Genomic DNA, 13,147 nt, shown 5'->3' with positions numbered 1-13,147 from the left:
TTTTTTTGTATTGCGGTAACATTGCTCTACACTGTTGCCTTAAAAGCATATATGCAGGCAATAAGAAAAGGCATGCTATTATCACAGAAAAGTATCAATTGAGACAGAATAAATTGGGTCATTTTACAGGAAATTTAGAAGTAAGACTATTGCAGGAGGTGAGAAAGAGGTGGGGAGATTGAATTAAAATTCTGAATTAGAATTTTCGTCCACAGATATACAGTCAATTCACTTTACAGTATATTCTGTGAAGTGCTTTGAGCCATCTAGAAGACGTGAAAAGCACTATATCAAATGCAAGAACTATTATTAATATATATTATGTATTAAAAAGAGCTGCCATGGGCAAAAATGGCCTTCTCTTGTTCCTAAATCCCCAAACCATGTCACTGTTTGAACACATGTAACGCTAGAAAAAAACAATGATTGGACTATGGTCAGAAGACTCATGATGCCAGATTTCTAAGGTATTTAATAGTTTTAAAAATGCAATCTGAAAAATACCACACTAATGGCACCAACAGAGCAAATAATCCTTCAGTCAACAATATAATTATGAGCATAATTTCATTACAAAGCAACTTAGCTGTAATTTCAAATGAATACCTATTGGAAGTCTGACAAATTGCTACAAATATAAATTACCATCTTAATTATTTTTGCCCCAGCTTATATTCAGTCAGGTATTTGAAGTCTCTGATGCCCCGGGGTCACACTGTTCTGGAACCCTGAAGTAATTATCTCGCTTACAGCGAGATAATTAAATTTTTAACCACATTTGCTACATCTTGATTTTCATAGTTTATACAAGGTAAAAAACAGATGATGAATGTGGTCTAATTGGGTCCTGAACTTCAGCCTAAATGAAAAGAAATCCAAGATGGCCTTTCCTGGAGTTTTCAAATTGAGAATATTTTAATTCATTGGGGTCCAACTGGCGGTCCGTGGTCCGCTTCTGGCCCGGGATAATTTCAACCAGGTGTGAACACCGTCACACTTCTGTGTCAAAAGCCTATGCTTCATCTGACCCTTCAGCTTTTCTGTCCCACCCTTTGGAACTCCATCCCTTTCCCGTACCTACTCCCTGGCCTCCTTCAAGGTGTGTATCAAGCCCCTCCTTTCCAACCATACCTTTGGTCAGCCTCCTAACTCCAGCTAAGATTATCCCCTGCTGGAAAGTACACTTTTGCAGATATTGGATGAAAGGATTGAACTGTGCTCTTCTCCCCCAAAATAAACCACTGCCACTAATGGTTGACCCTTACACTTAAAGAACGACCACATTGGGTGAAGATCATCGTCATGCTTCACCAAAATCTGAAGGAGATAAAACTATTGAAGGAGAAAATACGAGTATGGGAAGGTGGGAGCAAAAATTAATTGTGAACTAAAGAGCAAAGAGGACCAAGCTTTTGTATAATCCAACTTTGTGTTTTAAGATGACTAGACTCCAGTTATGATTAGTAAGGTATGTTTAAAAAATTAATAAGCATACAATCAGTTGGAGTCAGATATAGTTATAGAATTTTAAATTCCACATACAGAATGTGAAATGCTCAACCACAAACCAAACCTAAGGCAGAGTCTGTAGATATTTAAAACGAATAAAAGGTGCATGTGTTTGGTGGTGGTGGGGTGGGGGGGAGGGGAGGTGCTGAGCATAACAGTGGGATAAGATTAGAGATGCAGAGAAAAACACTAGTCCAGATCTGCTGGGTTTTGTGCTACAGCATTATTATAATATGCTATAGGCCTAACATGTCAAAGCGCTTCACAAAGATAAGAGTCCTAATAATCCTTGCATTTGGTATAGCATCTTTCATGTCAGGAAGATGCTGGGGTGGATCATAGGCGCAGTCATAATCGTTTTTTCTTAGGGGAGAGAGTGTTCCCAGATTAGGGCATAGTTACATAAGGACATGCTTATTAGGCAAATCACCATTAAAGTGCACACACAGAATTGGTGCTCATTTTCGTAGGAAGAAAATGCTTTTTAAAAAATCTTCAAAAAAGTCAAGGATTTCACAAGCACAATCAAATATCTAAGGTGCACTTACACATGCATTGCAGGGGTGTGATTGAGAAATCAGCTGATTGAACAAAAGTACAAGTCAAGTGAGTGGGTGTCAACTAATTGGACTATTGCCTAAAGTATACATGCTCATACATTATTTCTTAAATTTACTAATGGATTTAGCACTCCAGCAGTAAAATAGTATTTTAAGAATCGTGGACGCCTTGCAGATATGAATTCATAAGTAGGCTCATTACCTTCATCCCTAGGCCACCATTTTCAAGATTAAAAATTCACTTATTACAGTCGTGCTAAAAATGATCATTTACAAGCCTTAAATCTGCAAAATCTAACAGCAGCATAAAAAGTTTCCATCCAATTTACCGTTACAATAAACTCTTGATAATTCGTCACTGCGAGGTCTAAATACAGAAATAAATGCAGCTGGGATATTGACAGCATTGATTTAATCAGTATTATGTCTTAACTTACCAGTGATAAATTAAGCCAATGTCGAGTTATCAGGATTAATTACATGCTGGTTTAGACATTATTCTACAACAACAAAATTACTCTAGCCAATATTAAGTTAATATTTATGGGTAAATACCCATATATCATATAGTGATATAATAAAACTAAAGGTGACCTCAATTGTCTGACAGAACCCAGAAATCTGCCCTCAGGTACAGTAGACAAAAGCAATTTGTCGAACAGAGCGTTACATTTCAATGCAAATGAACATATTATTGATGGGAATATTGATGTGGAACGAGTAGTTAACCTCAGGCGCAAGGTATGAATGAGTACAAGGAAGTCTGCCTGCAAGTTGCACAGGGTACTAAAGCCACACCCACGTGATTTTATAAATCCTTTGATCAGGAAAGGCAATATTTGGTGTCCACTAGTTTATGTCTAACAGTATTATTCATAGTCAAACATCTAAAACATATTCTGTGTGAACCATATATAAACGTATTGCAGACTTGTTAAACGTGGCATTTTGGCGTTACATCCAATGTGAATTTCTGTATTTATTTGAGCAGCTATAATCAGTACTTTGTCAATTAAACACAATAGAAATTAGTTTAAGCAAGATTTCACTTGTACGTCACCTTGACTAGAAAAAGATACATTTTTTCAATATATTTCTTTTTTTTTAAAAAAACCTTGAGTTTTATTTCTAGTTTTCCCAATTCCCAACACAGACATCATAGCAGCAGAGCTTCACTATATTTGTACAACAATTACTTACAAAATACAGTCACTACACTTCACAGTGAAATTCTAAGGAGACATCCTCCCACATGAAAGGTGTTGCATCAATGCAAGGATCATTACCACCACCAGGCAAAGATAGAAAGCGATGTTAGACGCTTTACAAGGAACAAGATAGAAAGGAAGAGAAAACACTGAGACCGTTCTCATGAGTCTAACAGTAGGGTCAAGATACATGACTCATGGCATGATAGAAATGTTGAAATTCACACAAACACAAATGGATAAAATGTACAACAAAACTGGGAATACCATCAATGATATCTCCACAGGGGATTGACTCCATGCCTCCCCCAAAAATAGGTGTTAAAGGACACGTTTACTGAAGTGCTCCAGGAAACAAAACAATGAGCAATTCTTTTAAAAAAAACACAGAAAATCAGTCCAATCAGCTGTCACATGAGAAGCACTTTTACAGCAAGCTTACGGCATACAAGAAGAAAGGGACTACAACATGCAAAATGGAAAGGATTCAAAACCCAGAGGGTCAGAATTACACAAATTCAGCCATCGGGCAAACAGAATTGCACTGAGCCAATTTGTGTTATTTCAGTGTTCAGTTCACACATTCAGATTCCTCAAAACCCTCTGCCACATGTGCTCTCAAGCTTATCCAACCAGATCTCAGTGCACAGCTCCAAAAGAAACCTTCTACAAAACTATTATTTATCTATACACTATTACATACATCAAATCAGTTTGAGGAATTTGCAAGATTCAATAGCAACTTTGAATGCCATCAGTGGAACCCTGAATGAATTGCAACCTTGCCATAAATGGCCATTATTTTATGTGATAACGCACAACATTGACACAAGTTCACAAAAGCATCGCAATCACAGGGCTTGCATATTTCATCAGAAAAACTATTCCAACTTTACTAAACATTGTACTAAATAGATTTTGCCTGATAGATTTATTTTAAAATTCCAGTTATCAAACAGTAGCTGTACAAAGCTTTTCTTTCATGCCCAGATAGAAGGATGAAATCCCTTATACCAAAAACTTTCTTAGCTCCATTTCTAATTACGGATTATTAAGCTTCAAAAGATCAGCGTTACATCAAATGTAGCAGCTATCTGTCCACCAACATTAATGCCCAACCATTAGGCTGCACATCATACAACCCACTGACACAGGAGGTCAGATTTTTTTTAATTCAGGAGCAAAGTCAAGAGTTTCGGTATCCTGCAGCATTTGTACTGGGTTTAAGCATTCTTCAAGGGAGTAATGCGTGCACGATTCAAGATTTATTGTACAACTTTTCATACAACGATGTAGAATGGAATACACTCCAGTATGTTAGCTGTCCTATATATTCATTTTGCCAGGTCAGAATGATCTCGTAATACATTCTAGCTTACTTATTATGACTTGAGCATTTAAAATTGAACAGGATGTGAGGAACACTGCTACATAAATACTTGTTTCTTGACATGAAAGGCCCTATACAAATGTAATTTGTATTTGATTTTACTTGGAAGCTGAGTGGTCCTAAATGACATTTCTGAGACTTCCAGGTATAACTTAAAGCAATTGGATAAGGAATATGGACTTCAATGAGACTTGAGGCAAGTATGAAATGGCAGACACGAGACAGTAAAGAAAGATATCATACTATCAGAATAACCAAGAAGGGAATCAATAAACTAGTTAGCAATAATTATATTCTAAAATAAATTACTCAACATTAAAACTAAGATGAACATTTGTAGTTCACCTACAAAATACAGTCACTACACTTTATAGTAAACCCTATGAAGCATGTTGAGACATCTTCCCAACATGAAAGGGGCTATATCAAATGCAAGGATTAATTTTATTCCACACCAGCTGCCATGGTCCGATTGTGTCATACTACACCCTTTACAGCATTGAAGAGTCATTATTCCTTCTATTCTCCCCCTGTTGACAGTCGCCCTCCAATGCCACAGGAACCTTGTCATACAACCCCCACCCCCCGCCCGCCAACCTCCCAGCTCCCCGACCCCCGCCGGCCAGCCCCCCACACCCCACACCATGGCTGATCGGTCATTAGCAATGCTTTGGATAACTGAAGATTCAGATCAGGAATCACCGCAGAGTTGAGCTTGATTGCTTTGCCACTGTCACCTTGGAGCCAGCTCATACCCAAGGAAAACCCACTTGATAATCACAAGTCACCTGATAAATAACCAGGCTTTAGATATCAGCCAGTAATCTTTGTGTGTGCATGTATATGCCATAATTAACAACAAGTTATTGTTGTTGTCTCTCTCTCTGCGCCGTGTGCAGTGGCAGGCCCCGAGAGGCCGGAGTTGGTGACCTCCTGGATCCCCGCAGTCAGACTTGGCAAGCCATGCTAGTGTTTGGCGGATCTTTCGACGGACTTGTAGAGTCCTGTAGCTCAGTGGTTACACCACTCGCCTCGCAAGTGAGAAACCTGGGTTTGATTTCCGGCAGGGCAAAAACTTGGACAAGTTTCCTTACTCCACACCCCTGATAAATAATCCCTCAAGAAAAAAAAACAATGATAAATTGGTCACTTCAATCCATGACTGTTTGTGGAACACTGCTGTGCGCAATTGGCTTTACAGTATATTCTATGAAGTGCTTTGAGAGTTCTGGAAGACATGAAAAGCACTATATCAAATGCAAGGATTATTATTATTATAATGCACCAAAAGTTATTGAAACAGAATCTACCCCAAAAAAAGGGTGGTGGAGGTGGGGGGAGAGGGGTGAGCAAGAAATGGAATATTGTAATACAACAGTCTATGATAGAAACAAATGTCCAGGAATCAATTTAAGGCAGTAATTAAACTTTTCAGGTCTGATGGCATTTGTAAACATTTTAAGCTTGTGATTTACAGCATCATTTTTTTTGTATCTCATTCGCCAGCGATTGAAAGTTTCTATGTGGAGTATGCAGACATGGGATTCTTTTGGTTTAAACTTTTTGCCTTAAATAACATATCAACCCTAATCTGTATGATAATAAAACTGCTCTACTTACATAATATGCACCAGTAAGACTTTGGTTATTAACAAGTGTTGACACTTGGAAAATACATCGCTCAAAAAGGCAGATCAGCACACTTGATATAAATGTCATTAGTAGAGTATTTTCCACAAGCCACCATAATCCAGGATCTATTCTCCATATACTGTATATGTTCATACAGCAGGCTCTCTCTACTTGAATAAGTACTTTTCTCCAGTCACAAAGTCAAGTATGCAGCCTAAACAAGCAAGAGGATAGAGAACTTAGATTGTTCACGGATATACAAGTTTGAACACTACAATTGTCAAACTTTGTGTGATCCTCTGTTCTTTCATCAATTGAAAATATAATACCGGGACCATGGGGTCTTGTAGCTCTGTGGTTAGAGCACTCGCTTTGCAAGCGAGACACCTGGGTTCAATTCCAAGCAGGGCGAAACCTTGGGCAAGTTTCCTTCCTCCATACGCCTAATAATAATCCCTCCAAAAAACAAACAATACTGAATTGGTCATTTTCAATCCACGTCTATTTGTGGGACATTGCTGTGTGCAATTGGCTGCCGCGTTTCACCCACAATTATACGGTCAATTCACTTTACAGCATATTCTGTGAAGCGCTTTGAGACGTCTAGAAGACGTGAAAAGCGCTATATCAAATGCAAGGATTATTATTATTACACCTGATCCAGCTTCCTCAAACCCATTACCCATATGGTGTCCCGGTATAATTCAAGCCTAAGACTGCTGAAGTAAACATCCCCAGAGAAAAATAAATCCAAATCTTCCAGGAGGAAGATGTACACAAAACAAAATCGGTGCAAAACCTTAAGCAGGTCTCTGTACTCCACACGCCTCTGTTTACCTAGCAGTAAGTAGGAACCTGGTTGTTAAGTCGGTAATAATCCCTTCAAAAAAAAATTAAGTCAATCACTGGTCACTCAATCCACAACTGTTTGTGGGTCACTGCTGTGCTCAATTGGCTGTCGCGTTTCGCCCACAAAAATAAACAGTCAATTCACTCTACAGTATATTCTGTGAAGCACTTCGGGACGTCTCAACGACGTGATAAGATGTTATATCAAATGCAAGATTATTATTAGTATTATTCAGAAGGCAATTTGGAACTCTTTATCCTTACATATTAATTTATAAAATACACAAATATTCGCTGTTTATTCCAACTGCGCAAATGTAATTTAGAACAAGTAAATAAAGGAAAACAAATGAATAGTTAAGTACTAGTTATTTAGCCCAAATAAGCTAAGAGTTGCGGTATTGAGGGGAAAAATTGAAGTATTTTCTAACACTATCAATCTATTTAGAAAAAATAAGTTATTCCTACTCTGGTTCATGTATATTTCTGCAAGCTTTCAAGCACACCAAATAAGTGGCTCATCTTCCAAATAAATGTTTAATCAGTTTTCAAATTCAGCATAGATTTACTATTTGCTGCACAGAAAGAATAACGTAACTGATACCTTTATATACAATCCGCTTGATAAAATTCCATCATCTCTGTGATGTTACTAAAATTGTGTGTCAGCCTGGCTCAGGTGGTAGCACTCTCATCACAGAGTCAGAAGTGAATTGACAAAACAGTAGTGAATTGACAAAATAATCACTACACTATATTCTGTGAAGCACTTCAAGACATCCTCCCAATGTGAAAAGTTGTCATATAAGTATTTAATTATTATAATTAAGTTTTGCTTCCTTCACAAAACCAAAGTTTGAATTAAAAATCTTACTCCCAACACATTTTAAAGACAGCTGCAATCACAAACCAACAAGATTGAAGTTGTAATTCAGTGAATTGGTGAAAGGTTAATTCAAATTGAAAAACAGCATTTCCAACACAGAGAATTCACTTGATGCAAAACTAAACATTTCACTTCTAAAGTTCATGGGTAGCTTGCTGAATAATAGACAATTGAGATTCATCTTATTTTTAAAAAGAAAATTACAATGGACCTCGTAATCTTTGAAGTTTCACTAGGATTTGTACATTAAAAAAGGCTTAGACACCCGAGTAAAATGTGAGTGTTTGGGACCTGGTCCACTTTCTTTTTTATTAAAACAACTTTCATGTTTAAATATCAAGTCATTTTGAACAACAACTAAGTTACATTTATATAGCGCCTTTCACATCGGGAGGACATCACAAGGCACTGGACAGACAGAGTTACGGACCCGAGCTGAGGGTCGGAGCGGGGGGAAGCAGGGAGATCGAAAGCAGTCGAAGAGGAGGGTCTTGAGGCGGGTCTTCAAGATGACAAGGGAGGGGGCGAGACGGAGGGACTGCGGGATGCAGTTCTAGAGGGTGGGTGCAGAGCGGCAGAGCCTGCCGATAGTGGGGCAAGCAAGGCTGGGGACGTGAATCAGGCCAAAGCCCGCTGAGCGGAGGGAGCGAACAGGATGGTAGGGGGTTGGTTAGAAGGTCGGAGAGATAATAATAATTCTTGCATTTGATATAGCGCTTTTCACATCTTCCAGACATCTCAAAGTGTTCCACAGAATAGAAAAGTTAAAGGGAAGCAAGACCATGGAGGGCTTTGAAGGTGAGGACCAGGATCTTGAACTGTATCCTCTGTGTGATGGGAAGCCAATGGAGTTGGGCAAGGATGGGGGTGATAGGGTCACGGAGCCTAGTGCGGAAGAGGACACCGGCTGCAGAGTTCTGGATGATCTGTAGCCTGTGGAGGGAGGAGTTGGGGAGGCCGACAAGCAGTAAGTTTGCATAATCGAGCCTTGATGTAATGAAGGCGTGTATGAGGATTTCGGCGGCCTGTGGTGTGAGACAGTGTCGGAGCCAGGCGACATTGTGGAGGTGGGGAAAGGCAGAGTGCGTCATGGCATGGATGTGGGATAGAAAGGATAATTGAGGGTCAAACAAGATCCCAAGGTTCAGGACTGGTTTAGCAAGGTGGAGTGTGTAACCAAGGATGGTGATACTGTCAACACCCAAGGTGGGGATGCACTGATGGGAGCCAATCAGGAGAGCCTGAAGAAAGTTAGCTCTCATCCAGGACTTGATGTCTGAGACAGTCTGTCAGCACAGCAGTGGTCCTAGAGTTAAGGGTGGAGGCAGAGATAGAGTTGGGTGTCATCCGCACACATGTGGAAGTTGACCCCATGTCTGAGGATGATGTCACCAAGAGGATAGATATTGAAGAAGAGGCGACCAAGGACAGAGCCCTGAGGAACATCACATGAGACGCCATTTGAGGAGATGAAGTGGGTGTGAGAGGTATGATTTGAACCAATCAAGGACAGCACCGTGGAGGTTGAAGTGAGAGAGGTGGTGAATGACGATAGAGTGGTCAACAGTGTCGAAAGCAGCAGAAAGATCAAGGAGGCAGAGGGAGCCCTGGTCGCAGATGGACAGAATGTAATTTGTCACTTTGACCAGGGTGGTTTCTGTGCTGTGGAAACCCGATTGGAGGGGTTCAAGAAGGGAGTGGCAAGAGAGGAAGGCGCGACGCTGAGAAGCAACAACTCGTTCCAGGACCTTGGAGAGGAAGGGGAGGTAGGAGTTAGGACGGAAGTTAGGGAGTAGAGAAGGGTCTAGGGAGGGTTTTTTAAGGATAGGAATGGTGACAGCAGTTTTTAAAAGGGTGAGTATAGTACCAGAGGACAGGGTATGTCAGTGAGTATGTCAGTGTATGTCAGTGAGTAGAGGGGTAAGGAGGGGCATAGGGATGGGGTCCAGGGAGCAGGTGGTGGGTTTCATACGGGTTAAGGTGGTAATGAGAGAGGGGTAGCCAGGTTCAGGGGTGTAGAGGAAGGGGTGGGTAGAGGCTGGGGTGGGAGGAGGAGGTAGTGGTTGCAGTGCCAGAGGCAGCTGAGCGGATTCCCTCGACTTTGGATTCAAGGAAGACCAGCATTTTGAGAGCTAAAGAATGCACCCACATACTAATAATCCCCACAAGATGCAAATGCTCCACTAGGAAATGTATAAAATCTATTGATGAGCTCTCTCCTCAATGTATAATGCTTTGTGACTAGGGATTGTTGCATTTATAAGCTTGGGTGGCATTTACTGAATTATATGGGATGATGAAATTTAACATTTTAGTCATCCCAAGATTGTCTGGAATGCCCCTTGGGTCCAGACACTATAACAAAAAACATAAGACAGGAAAACCTTACAATATTATCTGACTATCCCTTAAAATAAACCACAGTAACTTCGCCCATAAACCACACAGTCACTCCACTTTACATTATAGCTTATGAAGCTCATTGCAGCATCCTCTGGACATGAAAGGCTCTATATCAAATGCTAGGATTATTACATTAGCATAGGAACAGGAGGAAGCCATTCAAAGCATTGAGCCTCTTCTATTTGTTTCCACAACAACTTGCATTTATATAGCACTCTTCAAGCAAGAAAGTGTCTCAGAGTATTTTATCATGGCAAAAGTAATTCCATTTCCCCACACCCTTGATTGACACTTACTTCTCAATACTATTTAGCCACTACACCACACTTTTTTGGAACTTTGTTCCAAAAATTCCTATGCCCATTTTCAAAACTCTACTTAAAACCCTCTGTTATCTCCTCACCACAACCACTTGCTTGAATTCCCATAGATCTCTGAAACACTTTCAATACATTACCACACGCAATCAATATATTACCACATGCAAAAGGTGCTAGTACAAATTGTTGTGGCTCCCTTTTAAGCATCTTCACAAACCATCTCCAATACGCCATTCCGAAATAAAGCATAAATCATTAAAACACAGGAATAGGTACTGCAGTAAATACATCAAGAAAGTTAAAATCATTAGTCTATGCTAGTTTGTATAGTACTACTTCTGGCCACAGTGTTCCAAAGATAAGATAAAGGGGTGGAAAATCATTCATGATTCCCACTCCTGATCAATATTCAAAGTATCCATTAATGTAGATAGGCTTAGTTGTAATTCCAACATAATCTAGGGTCCCTGTTATTATTTTCCCTGTCTTTGTGGAGATCCCATTTCACCTCTGTGCCAACCTTCCAAAACAACAATTTACCCACTGTAAAAACCACACCCTCTGTTTAGTCATTCCCAACTGCTGTTCCGCTGCATGCTGAACTTCTTACGGGAGGGTGGGGGTTGCGAAGAGATAAAAACTCAAAAATATCTTATTCGACTGATCATTCCAGCCTCCTCCTCAGTTTAGTTTATGCTGAGTCTATGCTATCTCGCTTTAATCTGGCGCTCAGTAAGGACGGTTGGACGGGATGGATTTCGCTAATAGCTCGGGATGATCTTGGTTTCATTTAACAAGATCTGAAGGGTTCCTCGGAAGGATTGTGCCCCGACGTTGCACTTGCTGCAGAGTCTGGGAGCAACTCTCGCTTTAAAGCTCCCCCGCCCGTTCGCTTCAACCTACCTTTGCTATCCAGAAGACCCGCCCCCAATCCACGCGAGCGCTCTGATTGGACATCATGTAATAGTACGGCCCCAAACATCCCAGAGCCCAGACGCTCATTTGATAGTGGGGCCGTCAATCAACCCTGGCAGCCGGCTACTTCCGCTATGAAGTTGGGTTGCTGTCGATAGTAAATGTCTGACGAGCTGCTCGCCTGGAGCGGTAGGTGTGGGAGGGAAACTGTAAGCACCGTTGCGCGTCGGAGCAGAAAGAGAAAAGAGAGCGAGCAAATGCAGAGTTTATTTTAACTGGAATAACCCGGCGTTTAATGCCTCACCCAAAACACATTCAAATAACCGTTTGCGGCGGCAGTAGGGCCTGAGGTGGGGAACGTGAGTTCGGAGAGGGAGGGCTCGGTGGAAGATATTTTTAAAAGGCGAACACACATACACGCGCACACAAAACAAGCACGGAAAAGCTCTGGAGCTCGCCTTACCGGAGTAGCAGCTGTGAGAAGGAGGAGGAAGGGGGGGAAAGGAAAGAGTTTTCAAGAAGCGAAGAAATTCAGCGTCCGCGCCGAACGAAGAAGCCCGCCATGTTTTTTGCTCTCCTCGCTCACACTCGCACTGAACAACAAGCGCTCGGAGCAGCGAAGCCCGCGCGCAGGGCGGTGGGGGAGGCTGACTGCTGGGGACTGGGCACGTGAGCGGCGCCGGCCAATCATCGCGCGCCCCGAGGAAAGCGGCTCGAGCTATTTTTAGAACTTTTCCCGGGGATGGAATGGATTTGAAAGCGGCACGTGCGCGCGCCACTCTCCCTGCGCGGGAGCGCCACGGGCAACCGCCGCGAACCACAGTGGGCAGATTAGGCGGTTTTCACGCCCATTTGGGCGGGTTGTACTGCGCCTAAGAAAAAAATTAAACCTGCAAAACTTTCTTTCCCATTTGACAGTTTCAAAATCACTAACATAAATTGCTCACCTACCCATATAGGAAGCAATGCATAATATTGGGCTAGTATTTGGTTACCTTTGGGCTGCAAACGTATTTCTGACAAACCCTGGACAACCGCACTCTCACTGTCCCACATTTACTCAATTGCAGAAACACTTCTGTGTGTTTATTTTAAAAAATACTTTGCAGGGAAAAGAAAATATGAGGAGTTTGGAGGAGTATTTGTATAAAATTGATATGGCGCCTTTCATTATCAGACAGGATGCCCCAAAGCAGTTGACACTACTGGGTGGGCACCCAAGCTGGAGTGGGGTATGGGCGGGAGGGGGGAGATGACTGAAACCATGGCTAAAGGGGTTTGCAGGTTTTGTTCTTTTAAGCAAATCACAGAATCCACAAGTGAAGCTAAGAATCTACCCAATGCTTCCCTCCATGCCGCCACCTAATCTTGTCAGATAATCAACAAAACAAATAATCTGATGGAGCGCTTCTTCAAAACATCTCAAAGGATTTGCTTTATTTACCGTTGGGCTACAAACGTAATTTAATTGCTGA

General features: G+C 41.2%; 1 protein-coding gene across 4 annotated transcripts in view; it reads right to left on the bottom strand.

Moving 5' to 3' along the window:
- LOC103186688 (histone deacetylase 4) overlaps window positions 1-12,381 on the bottom strand; it is a 279,511-nt gene extending 267,130 nt beyond the window's left edge. For 2 of the 4 annotated variants that reach the window (XM_042336162.1, XM_042336163.1), the window contains exon 1: window positions 12,136-12,381. The gene's annotated coding sequence lies outside the window, so the exon portion shown is untranslated. The remainder of the gene's footprint in view (window positions 1-12,135) is intronic. The other 2 variants (XM_007905869.2, XM_007905870.2) reach the window with 1 other exon arrangement.
- Window positions 12,382-13,147: the final 766 nt, after the last annotated feature.

This window comes from Callorhinchus milii, unplaced genomic scaffold (assembly GCF_018977255.1).
Source record: "Callorhinchus milii isolate IMCB2004 unplaced genomic scaffold, IMCB_Cmil_1.0 Scaffold6, whole genome shotgun sequence".
NCBI lineage: Eukaryota > Metazoa > Chordata > Chondrichthyes > Chimaeriformes > Callorhinchidae > Callorhinchus > Callorhinchus milii.
Note: the sequence above shows the minus strand (reverse complement) of the source record. Positions and strands in the feature narration are given on the sequence as shown.